This window comes from Ictidomys tridecemlineatus, chromosome 7 (genome assembly GCF_052094955.1).
Source record: "Ictidomys tridecemlineatus isolate mIctTri1 chromosome 7, mIctTri1.hap1, whole genome shotgun sequence".
Lineage (NCBI taxonomy): Eukaryota > Metazoa > Chordata > Mammalia > Rodentia > Sciuridae > Ictidomys > Ictidomys tridecemlineatus.
In genome coordinates this window covers 135776518-135800918 of record NC_135483.1, presented here as the reverse complement: position 1 = coordinate 135800918, position 24401 = coordinate 135776518, and the positions used below count along the sequence as shown (strand labels likewise).

Genomic DNA, 24401 nt, shown 5'->3' with positions numbered 1-24401 from the left:
CTTGATGAAAATAAGCAAATATAGAGAAGATCTTGAGCAATACAATAGAACTATTGTATTCCTTATATAATTCTATAGCTTTTATTGTATGCTACAAGAAGCAGAGAACAGGATCTGGGCCAGATCAATAAAGCATGAAAAAATGATGTGTCATAATTGAGACACATGGACATTCTTATACAATAACTGTCACTGCTTGACAATAAGAGGTTACAAGATCCCCAAAGCACCGAAAGTGCTAATTAACACCCTTTCATAATAACTTGCATTAACTTCTCTGTCTTAATAAAACTCTCAATATTCCCCTTGTGCTGTGGACATAGCAGAGACCACTCCAGCCTATATGCCTGTGTGTCCTGGATTGTAATCCTATTCTTTTTCCCAAATAAAAGTTCCTTTATTGGAGATTTCATCTCTATACTTTCACTGACTTTGACAGACATAATGATGCAGAAAGAATGCATCTAATGGAAACTCTTAGTGAGAGCTGGAATAATCCAGGCAAATAGAGGAAGCATTATAGAAGCCAAGTTTCAGTAGGCAAAAGAGGGAGAGCTTTTACTGTATTAAAGACAGGGAGTTAAAAGAATATCTTGTAATGTCACAGGTGAGAGTACTCGGGACTATGGAATGAAGAATAGAGATACAGAAACCAAGAACATCTAAGGACATCTATCTAAAACAGAGGTCCCCAGTGGGGTCATGTTGAAAGGGGACCAAGTCCAGTACCAGCCACAAAATAGGTAACTATCTACAAAACTTGATTTTAGATGCTTTGGAAGAACCTGCTGTATAAAACAAAAAGAAAGAAAACTATCTATTTGCACCTCAATCAGTTGACTTAACACTTGGACACTCCACGCAGGAGAAAAATCTATTGCCCTCAGCAAGGTGATTCAAACATTTATGATCAATCTCCAGCCTTCATAAAACTAAAATATATGAGTAAGAGGAATCAGGGTCCTGGGTTCAATCCCCAGCACTGCAAAATAAACAAACAAACAAATACATAAATAAATAAAATTTACTAATTCTTTATTCTCAAAAATTAGCATAGAGTCTTATATATCCTGGGAAATTTTAAGCTTTTGTTAACCTGAATTTAACTAATGGTAATTTGGTTCAAGAAAAAGAGTGAGTTTCAGACATGAAAGCTACATATTATTATTAGTGTACATAAAAGCAAACAGCCTGAGAACTACATTTTTAAATTTCATTTGTTCTCCTCTCTAAATTAAGTGCCTTGTTTTAAACTTTACTGTTCTTACTATAGAATTACTGTTAAAAATTTAAATTATCTTTTACTTGTGTCTCACTCTGTGTCCTGGAATGTTGCATTATTTTTTTTTCTTGGATCTAAATTCCAGATAATACTATTGGTCTTTAGTACAGTGTGGAGGAATACCCTTTATCTATCTTTAGTATGCATGTGGTTTGAAGTTATTTCTATAGTAGAGTAATATATTATGATGTGATATTGAACAAGCAAACATAAATCTTGTCTCAAATATTGCCATACAAATATACATTAAAAAACTCAGATGTACATATAGTCACCTGGTCATGATTCCAACCAAAGAATCCATTTGGCTGAGATTTGGGGAAGAGCTGGTTTCACTGGAATAGAGTACAGCCAAATGCTTCATGTCTTTGTTCATATAAGCAGCGTGCATGAAGAAAATTGTCTAATAACATGGTGTCAAAAGAATGTTTTGTACAGTTATTACATTTTATTAAGACACCAACAACCTGTGCCAGGGAATTCTTATTTTCACATAATAGCGTCTTCAACCCTAATGAATGATGCCCCCTTTTGACACTTTATTGTAATAAGATGCCTGATGTAGAGAAATTTAGATACAAGCAAATATGGCTTGTTTGATTTTATTTCAGTCAGTCTATGCTAACATATTTTTGAGTTCCTCATCTTTGAATTTTATATTTTTCCTTCTTAAGAAAATTGACTAATGGTAAGAAATCATCCAGGTCTGCATAGAAAACATTCTTGGATCCTCTCCTCTGCTTCTGAGTGAGCAACTTGTCCCAGGACCTTGTCACTACCACAGTTAACTAAGCAGGGTGGACATCCAATCACATCTGGACCAACTGGAAATTGTCTTTGGTAGATATGGAGTTGCTACCCAGAGAGGTTAGAAGCAGTAATCCCTAATGCCAAAACAGCCTCTTGTGTCTGCCCCTTGGCTGCCAGGAACACATCTGACAAAGACATCTGGTGTACAAGGAAAAAGAGGAAAGAAACTGAGCTACAAGAAAAAGCAGAGATTAGAGGAAGAAAACATGAACCCAGAGCTGGAGACCAAGAAACAAGAGTAATCGTTCCCACAGTGTCAGATTATTTTAGGATTCTTAATTTCCACTTCTCATGACCTAATTCCATCTTCCCTTTTACTCAAAGTTAGGAAAATGTTTAAATTCTAAATGCCCTTCCTTGGTGAGGTAGAAGTTCATGTTTTTACTTTCAAAAACTATGACTACACAGATGTTACAGTAAGTATTCAAAAAGTTAGTGATTAAAATATGTGTATATTTTAAGAACAATATTTTGCTTTAAATGTTTTGTTTCCAACAAATGAAATTAATTATTTGTAGCTCTCATTTCTGATAGAAGCATTATTGGGTCACTGATATGTAATAAATGTTGAACCAACACCTTTATATTATCTCATTTTATCCCCCCAACAAACCTAGGAGTTATATGTTATTGCCAGCATTTCACAGATGATGAAGCTGAGACCTAAACAATCTTATAAGGTCATACAGGCTTTAAATGGTGTAGCCAGAATACAAGTTCAGGTCTTCTTGACTTCAGAAACTATTTTCTTCTCATATTTAATTCATGTAAAGTTGGTGAGGTTTGTTTCTATGCAATGAGCTATGACTAGGCTGTTCTTCCAGGATAATGGCAAATTAAAAAATAATAACCTAAGGACTACAAAGGATAGCTTATAGTATTTGTAGTTACAAACTTGCCAAATTAATAGAGTGAACAAATTCAGAATTAAATGATATATATAAATTTGGAATTAAAGGCTGTAAAATACTTAATTGTTTAAACCTAAAAGAAGACTAACAGCACTCACTGCAATTTAATTTAATACAGTAATTTATTTTGATTGTGCCTTGTAGGGAATAAAATGATCTTTTCAGGATCTTTAATTTCATCATTATTATCTGTTAAGAAGATTAAATTGGCAATGTCTTTGTTGAAAAAAATATGTATTCAGTATTCTCTAAGCATTTCAGAAACAAATTAATATATAAATACCTGTACAAGAAATATCCAAAAAGTGTGATTCATGGAAACAAACTATTTTTAATACCTTTATTTTATTTGTTTATTTTTTTATGTGGTGCTGAGGATCAAACCCAGTGTCTCACCTGTGCTAGGCAAGCACTCTACCACTGAGCCACAACCCCAGGCCCCAAACAAAGTATTTTTAAAGCAGTTTTACAAAACCCACAGTACAAGTAGCTATTTCACATTTGAGTAAATGTATCTCATAAATATTCAACTGGATTTAACTCTCTGTGATCAAAATATTCATGTAAAATTTTAAGTACTGCCTTCTTTTTAATGCAATATCAAAATTTCATCACTTGTCAGTGCTTAGTATGAAATCACACTTTCCAATGAAGAAAATACCCTGAATTAACGACTCAGAAAAAATACATTCAATCTTCAAGTTTTATTTTTACAAAATAAATCCACTAAAATAAGTTGAGTAAGTCACTAAAATAAGTCTATTAAGCAATATTATTTGCAATTATGCTTTCCTAGCATGTCATCAAAAGGAAAAGAGTGGCTTAATTCTTCCAAAAGCTATAATTATGTCATTTTAAACTTCAAAATTCTTGACTAGGGACTCAGATTAAAAATAATTTGCATGAGTTCAGGAGAATAATTTTGAAACACCACCTGGAAGCTACAATATAGTTGTATATTTTGAGGCATTTTTTTGAAAAAAAAATTATTTTAGATGACTCGAAAAGAACTTCCCTTAACCCTTACAGTTTTTTATATTTCATTTTAAATGAAAAAGATGACAAGGACACTAGTTCATTCTTTGAGACAGGCCCTGTACATCAAACAAACATTGATTACAGGGATAATCTGAAAAGAAAAAAAAATTAAAAACATAGCAATCCTCAAAAATAAGACATGAAACTATGGAGACACAAAGTAAGATCTGGACTTCCAGCATCAGTCAGAGTAGATGGGAATAGCAGGGATGAAACGTGCCTCAGAGGTAGAGGCTGAATGCATTCTCCCCCATGAAGGGAGCAAAGAAAAGCTATAACTCTTCTCAAGAAAATGAACTCTCTATAGAAGAGGGTGGAAGTAGAAAAATTTTCCCACTGAGGTCTGGTACTAAGCTGTTTACGACTCAATGCCTTGATCAGAAGTATCCTCAATATTCCCCGATGTTACAGTACAAAGATGACAACATAAGGTCTGTTTACAGACAGGGGACTACACAGGCCAAATCAAGACAGTCGAAACTACAGGCAGGGAGAAGTGTGAGCAGGGAAGAGAGAAACAAATGGACAGAAAAAAAGAGAAAAAAATAGAAAAAAAAGGCCATTATAGACGGGTCTTTCAAAAGACTGTCACTTCAGATATAGTACAAAATAGTGTATCTATGATGACCTTAAATAAATGTGTTGCCGATTTTCAAAGGCCTATGGGAAGGAAACCATGAAACACAAGAGAAGGATGTTGTGAAAATAGGACTAGTTCAAAATCTTAGGTATGAAAAGTGTGATAACTGGATTTCAAAAATTAGGCCACATGTGGTGGTACATGTCTGTAATCCCAATGACTCTGAAAAGAAAGGCAGGAAGATCACAAATTTGAGGCCGGCCTCAGTAATTTACCAAGATCTTTAGCAATTTAGTGAGACCCTGTCTCAAAATAAAAAAAAAAAAATTAAAAAATAAAATTAGGGGTGTAGCTCGGTGGTTAAGTGCCCTGGATTCAATCCCTGGGATGCCCCCACAGGACCACCACCAAAAAAAAAAAAAAAAAAAAAAAAAAGAAAGAAATTTAAGAATTAAGAGATTGTTTAGGTTATAAAGGAATATAGTGGAAGAAAGGTTTCAAGTGTTTACATGTTGTCATGAAGAATCCGCGCTGAACATCATATCAGGAAACTAGAGAGTACAAACACAAAAAAAGAAATTCAGAGACAGATATCAAATGACAGATACGCTGAGAGGATCTAATTTATCTCTAGTAGAAATGTATGAGAAAAACAACAGAGGAAATATTGAACAAACAATTCCCAAAGAGGTAAGGCTGAGAATATCTTAGTGTAAATGAAATCAATCTTCGGATGGAAAGTACACATGAAATGACATGCAGAATAAATCAGAATTAATCAGTATATAAATGCATTGTGGTGATATAATGCTATTCGAGGAATAATAAACATTACTGGTAACAAAATTGGTGCAAGAATAAATAATTTTAAATTTTTCCATTTAGAAACAACAGGCAAGGCTGCCTTTTCCCTAGGAAATCCCCATTAATTAAAATGCTCAACATGCTCCTTTTTAAAAGAAAGAAAGAAAAACTCAGAACGATAAGTAGCAAACATCAGATGTGGGTTTTTCATTCTTTTTTAAAAATTATATTTGCTTTTCTGTTGGAACTCAATTTGAAAGAATTTGAGTTAATGACACTTTTAAATTTCAATTTATTTTAATGGATATCTAAAACCATAAAATCTGTACATATTTGTGGGGCACCGTGTAATATTTCAATGTATGTGTACATTGTGCAATATTTAAATCAGGGTAAATGTATCTAAGTTCTAAAACATTTATCATTTCTTGATGGTTAAAAACATTCAAAGTCTTTTCCTCTAGCTTTTTGCATTATAGTTATCTATAGTTACTCTATTGTGCAGCAGCACAGCAGAAATTCTTACTCCTATCTTATGTACCCATCAATCAACTTTTAAATTAGAAAGAACATTTCCATCATCCGTCTCTCTTAGGCATCCTTTTATTTTTGCCCATCGTTCCTGAAGTATTCTTATCTCCCCCTCTCTGTCTCAAAACTAACATGCTTAATCTGTGCCCTTAAATATAACTTTCATAAAATATGTTTTGAATGGATATATGTGTTTTTAGTTTACCTATTTGTGTAAATTCCATCTGATTTTCTACTTTTCTTACCAAAATATCTTATTAGTGATCTTTCAGTGCTGCTAAAACACATTTGCATTTTCTCAGTATTTTATAGTGAACCACGTCAAACATATACTGCATTTAAATATCTATCACCTATGGAAGAAATGAGCAAGAAGGTAGGCACATACAACCTACCAAAAATGAACCAAGAGAATATCAAAAGACCAAACAGAGCAATTTAATTAGCTAGAAGCAGAAAAATAAAAGGATTTCCAACAAAGAAAAGCTCAGGACTGAACCAGATGGATTCTCAGCTGAATTCTACCAGAATTTTAAAGAAGAACTAACACCAATTCTCCTCAAATTATCCCAAAAATTAGCAAGGAAGGAATAGTTTCAACCTCATTCTATGAAGACAGTAGCACCCTGATAAGAAGAAAAGAACACACATGTAAAAAAAGAAAACCAAAGACTAATATCCCAGATAAATATAGATGCAAAAATACTTCATAAAATATTAGTAAGCCATATTTAACAACACACTAAGAAGAGAGTATATCATGATCAAATTGGTTTCATTCCACAATGGAAGGATGTTTCAACATACATGAATAAATACAGGCAATTCATCACATAAATAAAATGAAATATGGAACAACCATAAAACCCAGCTGTCCCATTTCTTGGTATATGCTTTGGTCAGTATTTTTTTTCTTCTTTCCTGCTGTGAACAAAATAGAGGAGAAAAATTCTATTTGGGGGCTCATTGTTTCAGAGGTCTGACTCCATAGACAGCTGAATCCATTTTGGGGAATCCAAGTGACACAGTACATCGAAAAGTGTGGCAAAAGAAAGTGGCTCAGATCATGGTTCCAGGAAGCAGAGAATGAGAGAGAAAGAGAGAGAGCTCTCCTCATCAAGACAAAATATAAATTCCAGAGGCACATCCCCAGTGACCTCACTCCTCCAGCTACACCACAGCTCACTGCAGTCACTGCCCAGTTACTCTCAATAAGTGGATTAAAACACTAATTAAGTTAAAGGCTCGAATAACCCAATCATTTTACCTTTAAACATCCTTGTATAGTCTAACACATGAGCTTTTGGGGAACATCTCATATCTGTAACCATAGCAGTATTTATGCAAAGGAACTAAAATCATCATTCTCCAGTAATGTAGCCACATCAATGTTTATAGCAGCACAATCCACAATACCCAAGTTATGGTACCAGCCTATCTGCCCATCAATAAATGAATGTGTAAAGAAAAATGTGACATATATACACAACAGAATTTTACTCAGCCACAAAGAGGAATGTTATGGCATTTGCTGGTAAATGGATAGAACTGGAGAACATGATGCTAAGTGAAACAAGGCAGGCTCAGAAAGTCAAAGGTTAAATGATTTCTTTCACATGCAGACGGTACAGCAAAATAAGGGGAAAAGTGGTGCCCTTAAAAAACAGAAGGGAAGTCAGTTGAGAATAAGGGGATTGAGGAAAGGCAGGAAAAGGGATGAGCTGAGAAACAAAAATGGCCAAATTATGCTATTTGCATATATTAATATACCATAATGAATTTTATCTTTATGTATGAATATAAGACATTAATTTGAAAAACAATAAATAAATAGAAGAAAACCAGTAGAATTGAGGAAGGGGAATGGGGGAAAGAGAAGAGGAGTAAAAGAGGAAGTACTGGGGACTAAAGTGGAGCAAATTATATTCCACATATATGTGGTTATGTCAGAATTAACCCCACTATTCTGTATAGGTATAATTCAGTAATAAAAACACTAAAAGATAAATAAAATCAAGTACAAAAATAATATAATTATCTCAACGGATGCAGAAAAACAACTTTGATAAAAATTTCTACCTATTCATGTTAAAAACACTGAAGAAATAAAAGAGAGAAGGAACTTAAATCAACATTATAAATGTTATAAACAACAAACCCCAAACCAATCTCATACTGAAAGGGGGAAAACATCAATGTTATACTGAATGGAGAAAACCTGAAAGCATTTTCTCTAAAATCAGGAACAAGACAAGGATATACACTCTCATGACTCCTGTTCAATATAATACTTGAGAAGAAAATAAAAGGGATACAAATAAAAAAGGATAAAAAAATCAAATCAAAACAACATTCCACCAGAATACTTCTATACTTGATAAATAAATTCATTAAAGTAACAGTATAAAAATCAATATACAAATATCAATACACCTTATGTATACACCAATAACAAATTTGCTGAAAATTAAATCAGTAAAACATTCCATTCATGATTGCCTTTAAAAAAAAAAAAGAAAAAGAAAAATTAGAAACAAATCTAACCAAATAGGTAAACCCCTCTACAATGAAAATTAAGAACACTAAAAAAAAAAGAAAGAAATAGAATATGACTCTAAAAGATGGAAACACCTCCTATGTTCATGGATAGGCAGAATTAATATTCTTAATATGACCATATTACCAAACGTGACCTCATATTCAGTGAAATTCTCATGAAAGTACCAAGGTCTTTCTTTACATAACTGGAAAAAAAATAGTCTTAAAATTAATGCAGAAGAATAAAAGACCCAGAATAGGCAAAGAAATTCTGAGCAAAATGAGCAATGCTGGAGGCATCACAACATCTGATTTCAAACTTATACTACAGAGTTGTAATAACAAAACCAACATGGTACTAGCGTAAGTACACACATGAAGACCAGTGGAATTGAAGACACAAAGACAAACTCTCACACTCATCTGATTTTTAACAAAGTTGCCATAAACATGGTGGAGAAAAGATAGCCCTTTTAACAAATGATGCTGAGGAAACTGGATAACCATATGTAGAAGAATGAAACTAGATTCCTATTTCTCACCTTTTACAAAAATCAACATAAAGTAGATCAAAGTTCTAGTAATCAGAAATACTGCAACTGCTAGAAAAAAAACTAACACTGCAACACAGTGTGCAGGCACCTACTTCCTGAGTAAAACTCCTAAAACTCAAGAAAGAAGCCAAGTGGGACACTATTAAATTAAGAAGCTTCTGCACAACAAAGAAAACAAAAATGTGAAGAGAAAGCCAATAGAATGGGAGGAAATCTTTACCAGCTACTCTTCCAACAGAAGATTAATATCCAGAATATATAAAGAACTCAACAACAACAGAAACCAAATAACCCAATCAATAAATAGGCAAATAGTTAAACAGATGTTTCTATAAAGAAAAAACACAAATGGCCAACAAATATATCCTGATTAGTACAGCATTTATGGAAATTAGTATGGAGGTTCCTCAGACCAGGAAAGGAACCACCATATAATTCAGTTATACCACTTCTGGGTATTTTCAAAAGAATGAAAGTCAGCATATTATAGCAATACATGCACATTCATGTTTATAGCAGCATAATTCACAGTAGCCAAGTCATGCAACTGAGCTACAAATAAATGGACAAAGAAAGCACTGCATATATACACAGTGGAATTTTATCAGCCATAAAAAAGAATGAAATTATGTAATCTGCAGGAAAATGGATGGAGATAAAGAGCATCATGTTGAGCAAAATAAGCCAGACTCAGGAAACTCAAAGTTCATTTTTTTTTTCTCATGTGGGAAAATTGGAGAGAAAAAAGGAAAAGGTAAAGGAATCTCATGAAATTAAAAGGTAGAACAGTGTGGTAAAAGAAAGGGATGTGGGAAAGGAAGTAGGGGTATAAGATGCTGGCGAATGAAATTGGTCAAATTATGTGCGTGTATGAATATATCATAATGAATGCCACTATTATGTGTAATCATAACACACCAGTAAAAATAAAAGAATGAATGAATGAATAAATGAATAAATTAAATATCCCTCTCATCTCTCCCTGACAGACACAGTACCACTCTGATTATTCTTATCTTCTTGGATGCACAGCATCCTGGATTTGATCCTTAGCATCCAAAAAGAAAAAGAAAAATGTTATCCTCATTGATATATGGACTTTTGTTAGAATTTCTCAGAGGTATGTGTGTGTGTGTGTGTGTGTGTGTGTGTGTGTGTATAAAATCGTGGGTTCATTAGGCATACTAGTACTAATTTTGAGAAAATGCTTTTCACTACAAATGAAAGTCAGTACTCCATACACATTACCTAGAACTTGATTTTTTACATATTTGTTTAAATATGCTGGTTTTTTTGGTTTTTTTTTTTAGTTGTAGGGGACACAATACCTTTTATTTTTATGTGGTGCTGAGGATCGAACCCAGTGCCTCACATGTGCCGGGCAAATGCTCTACTACTGAGCCACAGCCACAGCCCCTAGAACTTGATATTTTTGTCATTTTAAATTATAGTCTTTCTGGGCTGGGGATGTGGCTCAAGCGGTAGCGCGCTCGCCTAGCATGCGTGCGGCCCGGGTTCGATCCTCAGCAGCACCACATACCAACAAAGATGTTGTGTCCGCCAAGAAATAAGAAAAAATAAATAAATGTTAAAATTCTCTCTCTCTCTGTCCCCCTCTCTCTCACTCTTTCTTTAAAAAAAAAAAAAAATAAATAAAAAAATAAATAAATAAATTATAGTCTTTCTGAAAAGAGCAATGTTTCACTGTTTTAATCTGCATTTCTATGATTATGAGAGTTTCTTTGTACACTGTTAAGCTGTTGTAGTTGGAACTATGGCCGTTTATCTCTTTCATTGGTCTTCTTGTCCCTGCTGAAGTTTATGTCTTTTCCTTGATTAACAGAAGTATTTCTATACTCTAGATAACAATCCTCCATTAGTTTTAAATACAGCCAACAGCTTATCCATTTATCAATGGTATCCTTCACTGAACATAAAGTCTAACTACTGATGACTTAAAAACAGCTGGTTTCATGGTACTGCAGTTTAGGCTTTGGTCTTTCCTAAGAAGTCTCTTCCGACCCATAGTCGGCAAACCTGTTCTAATTTTCTTCTCTTTGCTCATAGTCCAAATTTCCCATGTGTTTCCTTTTAACATACTGAGAATCTGCTTTTGTATTGGATATGAGAAAGGCCCAGATTTATTTTTCTCTTTTAGAGAATTTTTAACCACTGATTTGCAGTGCCATCTTCTATATCAAGTTTCCAAAAAAGGTGTACCTATTTTCATCATTTCTATTGTGTTTCTTTTGTCCATTTTTTAGATGACAACTTGGTTCAGTTAGAACACATACTCAAGATAATTTTAGGGAATTATATTAAATTTGTGAGCTTACTGAAGAACAGTTTATAATACGTATTTACTATGCTATGTCATTTAAACAAATTTGATATACCTTTTTACTTATTGAAATATTTTAATCAACTTATTATAATAATTTTCTTAATAAATGCTGCATTCTTTCTTAGTTGTTTTCTATTTTGCAGAATTGGATGTTTTTTATTTGATCTAGTCACCATTATTGGTTTAAAATAGGTTATATATAATATTTCTAATCACTTATATACAGGGTATATATTATGTAAGTACTACGTATTATTTAAGATACCTTATATAATACATCATATATAGATATTATATACATACATAGTCATATTTTATATTTACATATAGGAATATATGATATAAATATTGAACATGTATATTTAAATATATAATATGTATACTATATATTATGTATGTGTATGTGTATGTATGTATATATATACATACATACATACATACATATAAAGGGTTAGATAGCGTTCCTGTCTCTTGAGTAGTGAGTGGAATTCATTTAGAACTTTTAAAAACTGTATCACTTGCCTATAATCCCAGCTACTAGGGAGACAAGACAGGATAATGTTGAGTTCAAGGCCAGCCTGGCCAATTTAGTAAGACCTTTCTCAAAAATAAAAAAATTAAAAAATTAAAAGAGCTGTGGAGCACTTGCCCAGCATGTGAAAATCCTAGTTTAAATCCTCAAGATCACAACAAACAAAACAAGTAAAAAAAAAAAAAAAAACTACTAAGAAAAACTTCAGTTACTTTGTGTTACAATTTACAACATTGCTGTAGACTTAATCTCCGCACCCCCATTCCCTGCCTGAATTCACATATTGAATCTCTAACCAGCAGGGAGATACTATTTGGATATGAGGCCTTTGGAGATAAAAGTCAGATAAGATCAAGAGGACAGGACTCTCATGATGGAATTAATGGCTTAATAAGATACCAGAGCTTACTTCCTTTGTCCCAACCTCCAGAAGACACACAGCAGGAAGACTGCTCCCTGCTGGCCAAACAGTGAGCCCTCACCAGGAAACCAAACCTACAGGTACCTTGATCTTGAATTTACTAGTCTCCATAATTGTGAGAAACTAATTCCTGTTGTTTAAGCCACCCAGTCTCTGGTATTTTGTTGTGGCAATCCAAGCTGACCAATGCAAAGCTACTTTGTTCTTGTTTTTTTTTTTTTTTTTAATTTATAATAACTTTTGTTTTTTCATTAATTTCTTTGCTTTCCCCCTGGACCTGACCCAATTTCCTTTGATGTTGTTAAAACTATTCATTCTATTCAAGTTTTTTTTTCTGGTTTCTTCCTTTCACTTCAATTTTAATTTAATAAAAATATTGTTTCTATCTTCCTGCAAGACAGGGTAGATGGTTTAATATATTCTCTCTTCCTGCCATTCCCCAGCAAGGTCTTTTTTCTTCACTGGACAATACAAAACAAAACAAAAAGAATTACAGGTTAAATAAAGATATATTTGAATATTTATGAACAATTTAAACTTCAAAAAATACTCTTAAATCAGATTCCCTCCCCTAAACTGTGAGTAATGCTGAAATTTTGCATTGTGCTACATAGGTAATCAGTAATGAACAAGCGTCAACTGCCTGATTTCTTTCTTTCCTATTCTGAAATTTGGATAACTCACTCTGAAATGAATCAAATGAAGTCTTACCCAGAGCATAATCATACTTCATTTTAGCAAATTTCAGAACTATACCAGCCGTGAAGATTTTAGACTAATTAGCAAATTTCAAATGCCATCTTAAGTTCATTTATCCTCAGTGGACCTCAGATTCCTGTTGGCCTCAGTTACACCTAGGCAGGTGAGTAAATAAGCTTGATATTTCACCCCTCTTTAATTGCTTTGTATTCCTCAGGCATACATGGGGTTTTGTGACATGAACGTTAGATTTAAAAATCAATATGGAGTGTGGTCTGTATATGAGGATCAAGGAAATGACACAGAGAAAAACTATTGAAATCAGAGTTCAAGGTTGATTTAGGAAAAAACCCAGATCAGTGCGCCTTATGAGAAGCATTAGTGAGATTTTAGCTCCACCTAGTGTTCTGTATTGGGATCACGTCTTGGAGATAAAAACTAATCCATCCTAATCTAGATCTAAATTCGACAGCTAGCATAAGGCTGGGTGCTGACTCAAAAGCAGCAGGATAAAAAAAAAAAAATGTTTTTTAGTTACTGCCTGGAAAAACATTCATGCAAGAGAAACCGTTCTTAGAATAAGGAATCTGAAGTCTGGTCAATAGAAGTAGTCATTCATATATTAGCCTTCAAAAATAGGAAGGCTTGAAAAGATTTCCCTAAGAGAGCTCATGTATAATGGCATAATTTGGTGTGAACATACTTTATATACAGAGTTACGAAAAATTGTGCTGTTAATATATAATTATGATTGTAATGCATTCCACTATTGTCATGTAAAAATAAATAAATAAATAAATAAATAAATAAAAAGAAAGTACAAATAATAAAGCAAAAGATTTCCATCTTCTGCTTTGGTGGAAATAAGAATGTTATGATGCTGGTTTACTGCAACGATGGCAAAAATAACTGAAAATAAAAAGGCCACACACATAAAAGGGTCATCTCACATATGCATGAATGAGGTCATACTGTACTTTTATTAAGTTCACAAGGAAGACCTCAGTACACCCATTTTGGAACTGAATTGAGATAGTAGACAATAACCAAGGAAGGACATAGAGGCTATGAGTAACATGATTATTATATCTGATTACATAACTACAGTGATATATTGAGAGAATCTTAAATTTATCAAGTAAAGAATAAACTTTATTGTTTCTATGTAACATTTAGAAAAATTGATCATGCACTTAGCTGAAACCTTGAAAAGGAGAATAATTTAAAACAAAACCTATGTGATACAGGAAAAGCAGGATTGAGGGGGAAAAGTACACTGTTAAATGGCTCCATTATTAATGAAGAAAGAATAAAAAATAAGGGGGTTAATATTTACATTACACTACTTAGAAAAAGAATAACAAACCCAAAGCAATGAGGAAAGAGAATTAGTAAAGATGAAAAAGAAAATCTATTTGTTTAAGGGCTTTTTTTTTTTTTAAGAAAAAACAGTATAAAACAAATTCTGTGTCTGGTTGGATGGTTCAAAGTCATCCCAGAAAAATTTCCAAAGTCTGACTGCAACAGAAACCTAAATCTCAGGCAATTTAATATTTTTATTTTTACATCTTACAAAGTGTATTGATGCTCCATCTTTGAAGTTTTGTAAGTGTTCCTTACCACCCAAGTTAGGCTCTTGTAATGTCTCACATACCTTCACAGAAATTAGGAGGAGTTAAAAACTTCTATGTAAGAATACAAAAGTAAATTTTTAAAAAATATTTATTTTTTAGGTGTAGATGGGCACAACACAATGCCTTTATTTTTATGTGGTGCTGAGGATTGAACCCGGGTCCCATCTGTACTAGGAGAGCATCCTAGCCCCCCAAAATAAATATTTTCAAGTTTGTGAGCCATGTAGTGTCTGTCTGCTTAATGTACTTTGGCACATTGCTCACAAGCTGCCACAGACAACATAGAAATGGGTAAGTGTGAGTCTGCTCCAGTATAAATTTGCTTACAAGTTTAAAAAGAGAGAGAATGGGGGCATGGATGTGGCTTATGTGCCATGTTTGTGAACTCTAGGTTACAGTTAATACTAATTTTAATAAACTATCTATCTGTCTGTGAATCCATAAGCAAGTTTAATTCAAAACAAAAAAGATATTCATTTAAGAAAAAAATAATGAGGCATCCATATTCAAAAAGAAATACTTGGTCCAGGTTGGCATATGCCTGGCATATGAGGATATTTTTCCTGGGTGCAGGGGACTGTTTCTCCTGTCCCTTTTCCTAGGAAGGTATTCTCTTCATTTTCCAGGAGGAAACAGTTTGTGCTACCTTTCTTGCTTCTTGGCCAGCATTGAGTTCTCTCTTCCTGCATCACTTAAACATGAGTGTAGGATCCAAGCATTATATCTAGGAAGCATGGGCCAACTCTGTCTTGTCCTTTGGAGCAGCAAATGCTTGCTCTTGTCAATTCTCTGGATTAAGGTGAAAAAGTATGGTCTCTCCCACCCAGTGTATTCACCTGGACAGGTCAGATATGAGGGTGTTAAATTGTAGGCTCAAAATAAAAGTAGCCATATGCTGCCATAATTTTCAATCTTTTCAATCCAGCTTTCCTAGTAAGAATTCTGAGACTATTTTAATTGTCTTTGTCTGATCTCAATTAGTTAAGTTCACAAAGTTGCAAAGAATGATTGATTAAACTCACTCAAACCTCCTGATTATAAGAAACAGAAATTATAAGAAGCGCCTGAGGCTACTTGAGAGCAGATTGTTTCTGAAATTTTATCAACTGCCTAGACTATATCCAAAGGCAGAGTAGCTATCAAGTATGTTGAATATCTCCCCGACCCACACCCCTATTTAACAACTCTAAGAGGCTTCTTAAATGATTGCCTAAAATGAAGTTAATAGAAGACTAACAAATTACAGTCTAACCACGAAATAGGCTAGAGTTGAACCTAATGAGACTCTGTGAAATTGCAGAGGACTGTGGAATGTATTATCAGGGTCATTTGTAGTCAGTACTTTAAATGACTGGTTTCGCATAATGAAGTTCCACTACGAATTGATGAGCCATGCGAATAGATGAGCAATGCCAGAGCAATCACACAAAAGGAAGGATGGTGACCAGTTCTGCCTTCGTCCAGTGGAAGTGTTCATCCCTATGTAAGAAGTATTTAACTCAGGCCCACAGAATGGTGGCAGGCCAGTAAGTAACTGAGATGAGGGCAAAACTTTCATTTCTCTGGGAAATTTTTAGTGAATACCTTCTCCTTCTTTCAGTTTCTGGATTCTAAAGTTCTTGCCTAAATCAATGTGTCAAAACACTCATAAAAACCATGCCTTCCTACAATCAGGCAGGAAAAAGGATTCTCTTGGAATCATCTAGTGAGATCACAGCCTGTCAGTTTGCACTCTGAGCTGCTGGGAAAGCAAAACGTGGGGCTGTGAAAATTCTCCCTGCATAAGTGTGACAGAGGCGAGAGGGATGTCTGGCAAGTAGAAGGTGCTTTCTTAAATTACTTTGAAGAATAAAACTTGCTAAGCAAACATTATTTTACAAGTGTAGTCTGGGAATACTCGGTAATTATTCCATTTGTCTACATGGCCTCGGTAACAATATATAAGTAATAAAGTTTTTTGCTGTTATTTTTGTACATAAGATTGTACCATGGTTATATCACTCGTATTTAAATATATATTCTCTTGGCCTTGGAAAGGATCTGACCAATAGACAGGTAGATGACATGAGCAACAAATTTATCAATTGTATACAAAGAAAAAATTTATTAGACTGTAAGTACATGTTGGAAATAAACAATTTGAAGTACAAATATGAGTTCAGAATATGCATAAAAGGAAGTAAGTAACATAGATATAAATGTAAACATTGCTTCTAATTTATTAGAGACACTTGGTTTGAATGATACGATTCCAAAATGTCTTTTATACAGTAAGGTTTGCATCTCAGACTTATATAAGCTTGTGTGAATTCTTAACTCTCTGGAGGTCTTTTCTTTCCTTCTGTGACACTCTTACATAAGGGAGTAAAAAATGGGCAATTTATAGATAAATTGATAAATAAATTGCTTAATTCACAAATTAAGCAAACATGTTAGTCAATACATCCACATGTATTTACATTTACATTTGCCTGCCCCTTCTACTCCCATTATTAATCTCTTAACCCCTTGGTCAAATCCAGTTTCAAAACATAAAGTATATGCTTCTTAAAGCATCTCTAAAAAAACAAAACAAAATCATCATCATCATCATCATCATCATCATCATCATCATCTTGGGATGCTTTGACCTTATTATATTCCAAGAGCTGCTTTAAATATCTCCTACTTCAACAACTGCAAAATAATTGACTTTTTGACATTAATCAATACTATTTCTTTGCTCCTTTGCCAACCTCAAGATGAAAAAAAAATTAATTAATCGCATAGAGGTATTAGACACCTTTTGCTTTTGTAAAAAAATAGCATCCATACAGTGACTTAAAAACAAAACAAATTCATAGTCTTGCAGCTTTGGAGGTCAGAAGTCCTAAAATCAGTGTGTTCTCACAGCTGCAGCCTTTCTGGATCTCTAGGGGAAACTCTATTTACTTGATTTATCCAGCTTCTAGGAACCCCTGCTTTGTTGTTGTTGTTGTTGTTCTTAGCTCCTTACATCTTCAAAACCAGTTGTTCGCATCTCAAAACTCTGTCTCTGACTCTACTGTCATAAGGCCCCTTCAAATTATGTTGGGCCTACCAAGATACTGCAGGATAATTTTCTCATCTCATGATCCTTCATTTAATCACATCTTCCAAGTCCGTTTTTCCAGGCAAAGTTACATATTGACAGTTCAGAGGATTGGGAAGTAGATATTTGGGGAGAAGGAACATTATTCTTTTTTTTTTTAACCATAGTATCATTTAGAAGCTTGAGTCTAAATCCAACATGGTCTCAAGGATAGAAAGAAAGATGGATGAGAGAAGAGAAAGCTTTTTAAAAAAATTTTTTTAAGAGAGAGAGGGAGGGAGAGAGAGAGAGGGAGGGAGAGAGAGAGAGAGGGAGGGAGAGAGAGAGAGGGAGGGAGAGAGAGAGAGAGGGAGGGAGGGAGAGAGAGAACTTTAATATTTATTTTTTAATTTTCGGCAGACACAACATCATTGTTTGTATGTGGTGCTGAGGATCGTACCCAGGCCGCACGCATGCCAGGCGAGCACGCTACCGCTTGAGCCACATCCCCAGCCCCCATTTAAATTTCTTATTGTTGAAACTACATTGAACGAGGTTACTGCAATTCTTGTGAAATGTTAAATGGGAAATAATGATGTTGAGGAAGAAGTCTGTCTTTTTCTAGACATTAATGTCTTAATTTGAATCATGAAATAAACAATTTATAGATGTAAATTGCCTTCTCCTTGCCATGATCAACCTTATGTATCCTTCTACAGATAGGAAAAATGCAAGACAGAAACAAACAGTAAGGAACTTCCCAATTAATATATTTTATAAACGGTACCTCTCCAGTTAATTTCCTGAGTATTTTCAAGTCCAAAGCCCCTCAACTCTATATGTAAATTATTGTATTTCTATTTACTAGTGCTTTTTCAAGGCTGCATCTACATATCTGTCCTCCATATTATTCTTCCTAAACCATGCCACTTATCAGATCGCTTTGTTGATGTGACCCCTGAAGTTATACTCCTTGACTGACTGATTCATTAGCTAAGCTATATTTTCTTTCATCAATTAATTTTTCCAATATATTTTTGTCCTAGAAAAGTTCTAAATGAACAGTAATACAGAGACTATAAATGCATGCAATTCTACAGTTTTTTCCATGCTCATTCCTTCTGACAATTATTTTGCTGTTTTAGGGAGATGATAGTGCTTAGTGATGGAGATCACTGACAGTAAACTCAGATTTTCTGGGTTCAGCCAGGTGCTTAACCATTAATCATCTTTGAGATATTGACAAATTACTCACCCCTTTGGGCCTTATGTTTTTCCTCAATAATTGTTTTGGCCTTTACCTAAAGACTTGTTTTGTAGTTTAAATAATCCAATTGATATAAAGTGCTTAAATCAGTTGCTGAGTAGATGATAAACATTCTAATTTCCCAGCCCTCTTTTATTTATTTATTTTTATTTCTTCTTTTTAGATATACATGGCAATAGAGTATATTTTGACATGTTATACATACATGCAGTATAACTTATTCTAATTAGGATTCCATTCTGGTGGTTGTACATCATGTAGAGTTTCACTAGTCATGTATTCATATATGAACATAAGAGAGTTATGTTGGATTCATTCTACCATCTTTCCTGTTTCCATGCCCTCTTCCTTCCCTTCATTCCACTTTGTCTAATCCATTGAGCTTCTATTCTACCCTAGTCCTCTCCCACCATTGTGAATTAGCATCCTCATATCAAAGAAAACGTTCTGCCTTGGATTCTCTGGGATTGGCTTAATTTCACTTAGCATGATACTTTCCAGTTCCATCCATTTACTGGCAAATGCCATAATTTCATTTTTCTTTGTGGCTGAGTAATATTCCATTGTGTGTGTGTGTGTGTGTGTATACACACAGAATAGTTAACTAGTAGTTAACTATTAAATAGTTAACTCTCACCTAGTGTTGTCTCTCTCTCTCTCTCTCTCTCTCTCTCTCTATATATATATATATATATATATATATATATATATATATATATATCACATTTTCTTTTATCTCCTAAACAAAAAACCTCACACTTCTCCTAACAATAAGTGGAAAGGAAAGCTGGAAAAGAGAGGTTAGGAGAGAAAATAGGAATGTAATTTTTAAGAACATGCCTTATGAAGATATTGTGCCTTTAAAATGTCTAAGAGAATCTTCTAGTCCATATTATAATTGCTTTTATTTATTTGAAGTTGCCTGATAATTGATATTTTCATTCATTCAATCACCAAATTATTGAAGAGGTAAAACTATGAAACATATCATATTCTAAGTATGTGAGATCGTGTGAAGAAAATGACAATTAGGTCCCTTTATGCATTTATTCTCTGTTCAGGGAGGGCCACAAAATTGAATGGCCAATGTAATATATACATATCAAACAATTATTGGGTAAACTATCTCCTTGTAAAAGCACAAGGGTCTTATCTACTTGGTATGGTCAACAACACTTTCCCTGTGTCTAAAGGATGATCATGCAAGTTTTCATAGCTGCTTCTGTGAACTGGAGGACGTGGCTGGGATGCACTCGGTGAGGAGGTGTGAAAGGAGGCCAGAAGGGTCCACAGATGTCAGACCACGCACACTATGTAAGTGTCGGGGGATTTTGTTCTTTATCTGCAGGAATAATGGGCTAATAGCCTAAGTTCTATATTATGGAAGAAGTTTTCCTCAGAGACTGCTTTTAGGAGAAGAGGACATATGAATGGACCAGGAGAAAGCTGTGTTGTTAATGCAAGTGAGAGCAGATAGTAACAAGGTAGACTGGTGACGCTGTGTATGCGAATGGGCATGAGGATTTGAAAGCCACGTAAGAGTGGAATTAATCTATTCCATTAGAAATGAGGCAACGGATGTGAAGAATGGAGTGCCACGGGTGGCTCCTAGATTTCTGGTTTGAGTTCCTTTTTGTATAGACAATGGTCATATTCCTGGGAATCCCGGAGGGGACTGGAAACTGGTTTTGGATTTATTGTTAGCCAGTTTGTCTTCAGAATGAAAGCAGAGTTGACTTAGAATAGTTGATTCTCACCTAGAGATGGGCCAAGAGTACTGATTACCTATGAATGTGGGTAATTGAAATTTACACTCGAGAGGCATACAGGTTGACCAGACTTAGTCTGTAATTTAGGAGGAAATGTTGTTTATCGAGATAGATGAAAATCTAAAAGTTCTGGGCAATGTTTTTCTCTTCTTCTTTTCATGTATTTATTTTCATTACATAGAGAAAGTCAAGAAAACTTCTCTGTAAAACAGCGACTAAACAATATTCTCAACCCAACCTTCATGGAAACACAATTTTTCAAGCAGTACTTTTTCTTGGTTGGAAGAAGGTCAAGAGTAGAGGTACCTCTGTGAATTTAAAGCCACCATGCTGGCTGGTTGTCTGCGCTTGGATCCCTGGAGAAGGCTACTGTTTGAAATTTGAATATAGCAAGGGATGTTTTCCATCAGAGACTGGAGACGTGTGTAGGTCACTCTGTGAGAAATAAAGAGGAGCAAAGGAACTTGGGTGAGGAGAGCAACAGACTCTTGCTATAGAAGAGGAATGGAAAAGGATCAAAGAAGCACACGAATTCTGCCAGCTTGGGAAGGGCCGTAGGATTGGCACCAGGAGACAGTGTTTCAGCAGAAGACACTCTCCTCACACTGCAGATAGGAACTCGGAATCACATACAAAATTTATAACAGCTCTTTAGACAAGAAGGTTAGAAGGGGTCTGCCTGGGAGCTTAAAGAGAAGAAACCTCTACTGAAATATAAGTCAAGGGGCTAATGTTTTCACAGATCAGTACAAGCTCCAATAAGACACGGAGTAACCTTTCTTCAAAAAGTCATCTGTCTTGATCTCACACTGAACACAAACCTTGGTCACTTGGTAAACTTAGGAATGAATAAAGAGGCAGAAATATTTGGGCAGGATTCTAGCACCAAGAAATAAGCAGCAGCCAGGTTGCAGAAACCAAATGTCAGGCCAGTCAGCCTCTTCTTCTTGAAGAAAGTCTCCCCAAATCCCTGTGGGCTCTTTCCAGTCTCCACCTCTAAGAACATCACAGCGAGTCTGTGGCAGAGCTGGAGAGAATGTAGCTGAGGTTTCCCCCCAGTATGAAGGTCAATTGTGAAGTGGATTACTGTGATCACTCTGCTACCCTACTTTGCATAACCCTCCTTGAAGAAAGAACAATGCAATTATAAATCTGCCGACTAAATTGGCACTTCTCATTATCCCTTCATGAATGCTGAAAAAGAAATGTGCTCAATGTGTTGTGAACACAAGAGACTGATTCACTCTATGTGAAAGACTTAAAGAAGTGATCCCAGACATGGTACTATTAAAACCAGTGTCACATGTATGAGTAGAACACACGTAGTAACTTATCTATAGAAAAACACATATGCAAGTTTATACCTCCATGAATTTCACAACGTGAATATGGTACAACCAGCTGTTAACATGCAGATCAAAATGTAAAACGAACTACCACTTAAGAAGCCCCTCACTAGCACTATTCCCCAAAGTGACCACTATTCTAACTTTTGTCATCAGAGATTAGTTCAGGCTATTGCTCTGCTTTATAGAAATAGAATCCCGTAGTTTGTTTTCCTTTGAATTTATCTTTTTCAGCTCAACATTGAAGAATCACCTAAATTGTATGTATTAGTAATTTGCATATGACATAATTTATGTAACCATTCCTTCCTTGGTGTATATGTGGATAATTTCTTTATTTTTTTACTATTACATATTTACTTCTATGACATTCATATATATGAATATATATACACGTGCACACACACATATGTATCCTCAAAGATAGATAAATATTTATCAGATCTATCTTTCTACCTGATAGACCTATCTGTCTTGTCTGTCTGTCTATCTATCTATCTACCTATCTATCTTTGGGGTATGTATAGATTGGTTAGATATATACCCAGGAGTTGAACTTCTGAGTCACGGGTTTGTTACCCTTTAGTAGACACTGTCTAGCAATTTGCTAAGGTGGTTTTAAAAATTTCATCCACACCAGCAGTATTTAAAGTATTTTTTGCATTATCATCACCTAACATTTTCAGACCTTTACATTTTTGCCATTCTTGTACAGTTTTTCTGGCTTCTGAATTTTAATTTCCATAGTGGCAAATGAGACTAAGTAATATTCCTCACTGGCAACTGGCCTACCTTTTGTGAAATTTTTATAGAAGATGTTTGCCCATTTCTAGAAATTTTTGGTGGTCTTTCTGTTAGTAAATTATATATTTGCTCTAATATATTATGCATATGAATTCTTTGTTGGATGTATGTATTGAAAATATCTCCTCCTTTTCTGTAGGCTTGCAGTTCTACTGCATTAGTGGTGTGTTTTTATTAAATTTTAATGAAGTTCAATTGGCATATCTTTACATTTATGATTAATGCTATTCTTTCCTCTTTAAGAACCTTTCTTACAAAATCATAAAGAAAAAATGTTCTCAGAACATCTTTTAGGTATTTTATGGTATGAATTCCACATTTAGGGCTACTACAATTATGTAATTTTTCTGCATGTACATAGTATTAAGTTAAGATTCATATATTCCCCAGATAGATAGCAGATTAAGCCCACACGATTTGTTGAATAGACCATACTTTATCTATGTATCTTTTGCCCTGACTTCATTTCTATTCTGATACATTGCTTTATTCATTTATTCTTATGCCTATTAGTAACTTTACAGTAAATCTTCATGTTTGATGTCACAAATTCTTCAACCATATGGTTCTTTTTGTCAATATGATTTTCCTTGTTCTTGGCTATCAACATTGCCTCACAAGTTCAAAAGTGTTTTGTCAATTTAAAAAATGATCTGTGGATACTTTGATTAAAATTTCACTGCATGAATAACAGAGTTTGGATAAAATTGAAGTATTTAAAATACAAGAACTTTACACTTCATTAAAAAAACACAGAAAAATGTCAAATCAATAACCTAACAACTCAACTTAGGGAACTAAAAAATTCACAAACTAAATTCAGAACTAGCAGAAGGAAGGAAATAACAAAAATTAGAGCAGAGACACAGTAAACTTGAAAATTAGCATAAATAGATGTAGAAAATAAAAATTGAATTAAGAATGAAATACAATAGAGAAAACTAATGGAACCAAATTTGGACACTTGAAAACATAATTATTATAACTTTTTCTATAAACTGTTTAATTGTTCTCCTTTAGTAATAATTTCTTAGCCTTTTTCATGTTTATTTTACTATGCAGTCTTAGGATAAACACACTAACTTAAAAATAAATTTGAAATTTACTGAAATAGTATTATATTTACGTATTGATTTTGAAAATGTATATTTATAATGTTTTTACCATACTGAGTCTTTATATGCAAACATTAGTAACATCTACTAATATACTATGTGTGTTATTATAATATTATTTTTATAATTACTGTTATTATTTAATCTTGCACATTTTTGAAATTTTCTTAGAGATTTTTTGTTGTTGTTACAATGTATCATTGTTTTCATTTTTCTGTTTCTTGCATATAGGAAAGCTACTAATTTTTATAAGTTAACATTCAATGCAACTTCCCACCATATCATCTTATGTTTTATAAAAATTAGTTTTTTAATTTGTTCTTTTTAGTTATGCACGACCATAGAATGTATTTTGACATATCATACATTCATG

The 24401-nt window shown here is 34.0% G+C and overlaps 1 long non-coding RNA gene across 1 annotated transcript; it reads left to right on the top strand.

Annotated features, from left to right (window-relative positions):
- The first annotated feature begins 15980 nt into the window (after positions 1 to 15980).
- Positions 15981 to 23608, top strand: LOC144365558 (uncharacterized). Its single transcript, XR_013424125.1, has 3 exons — positions 15981 to 16204; positions 20188 to 20308; positions 20945 to 23608. It is a non-coding gene; the product is annotated as an uncharacterized LOC144365558 (long non-coding RNA).
- The last annotated feature ends 793 nt before the right edge of the window (positions 23609 to 24401 follow it).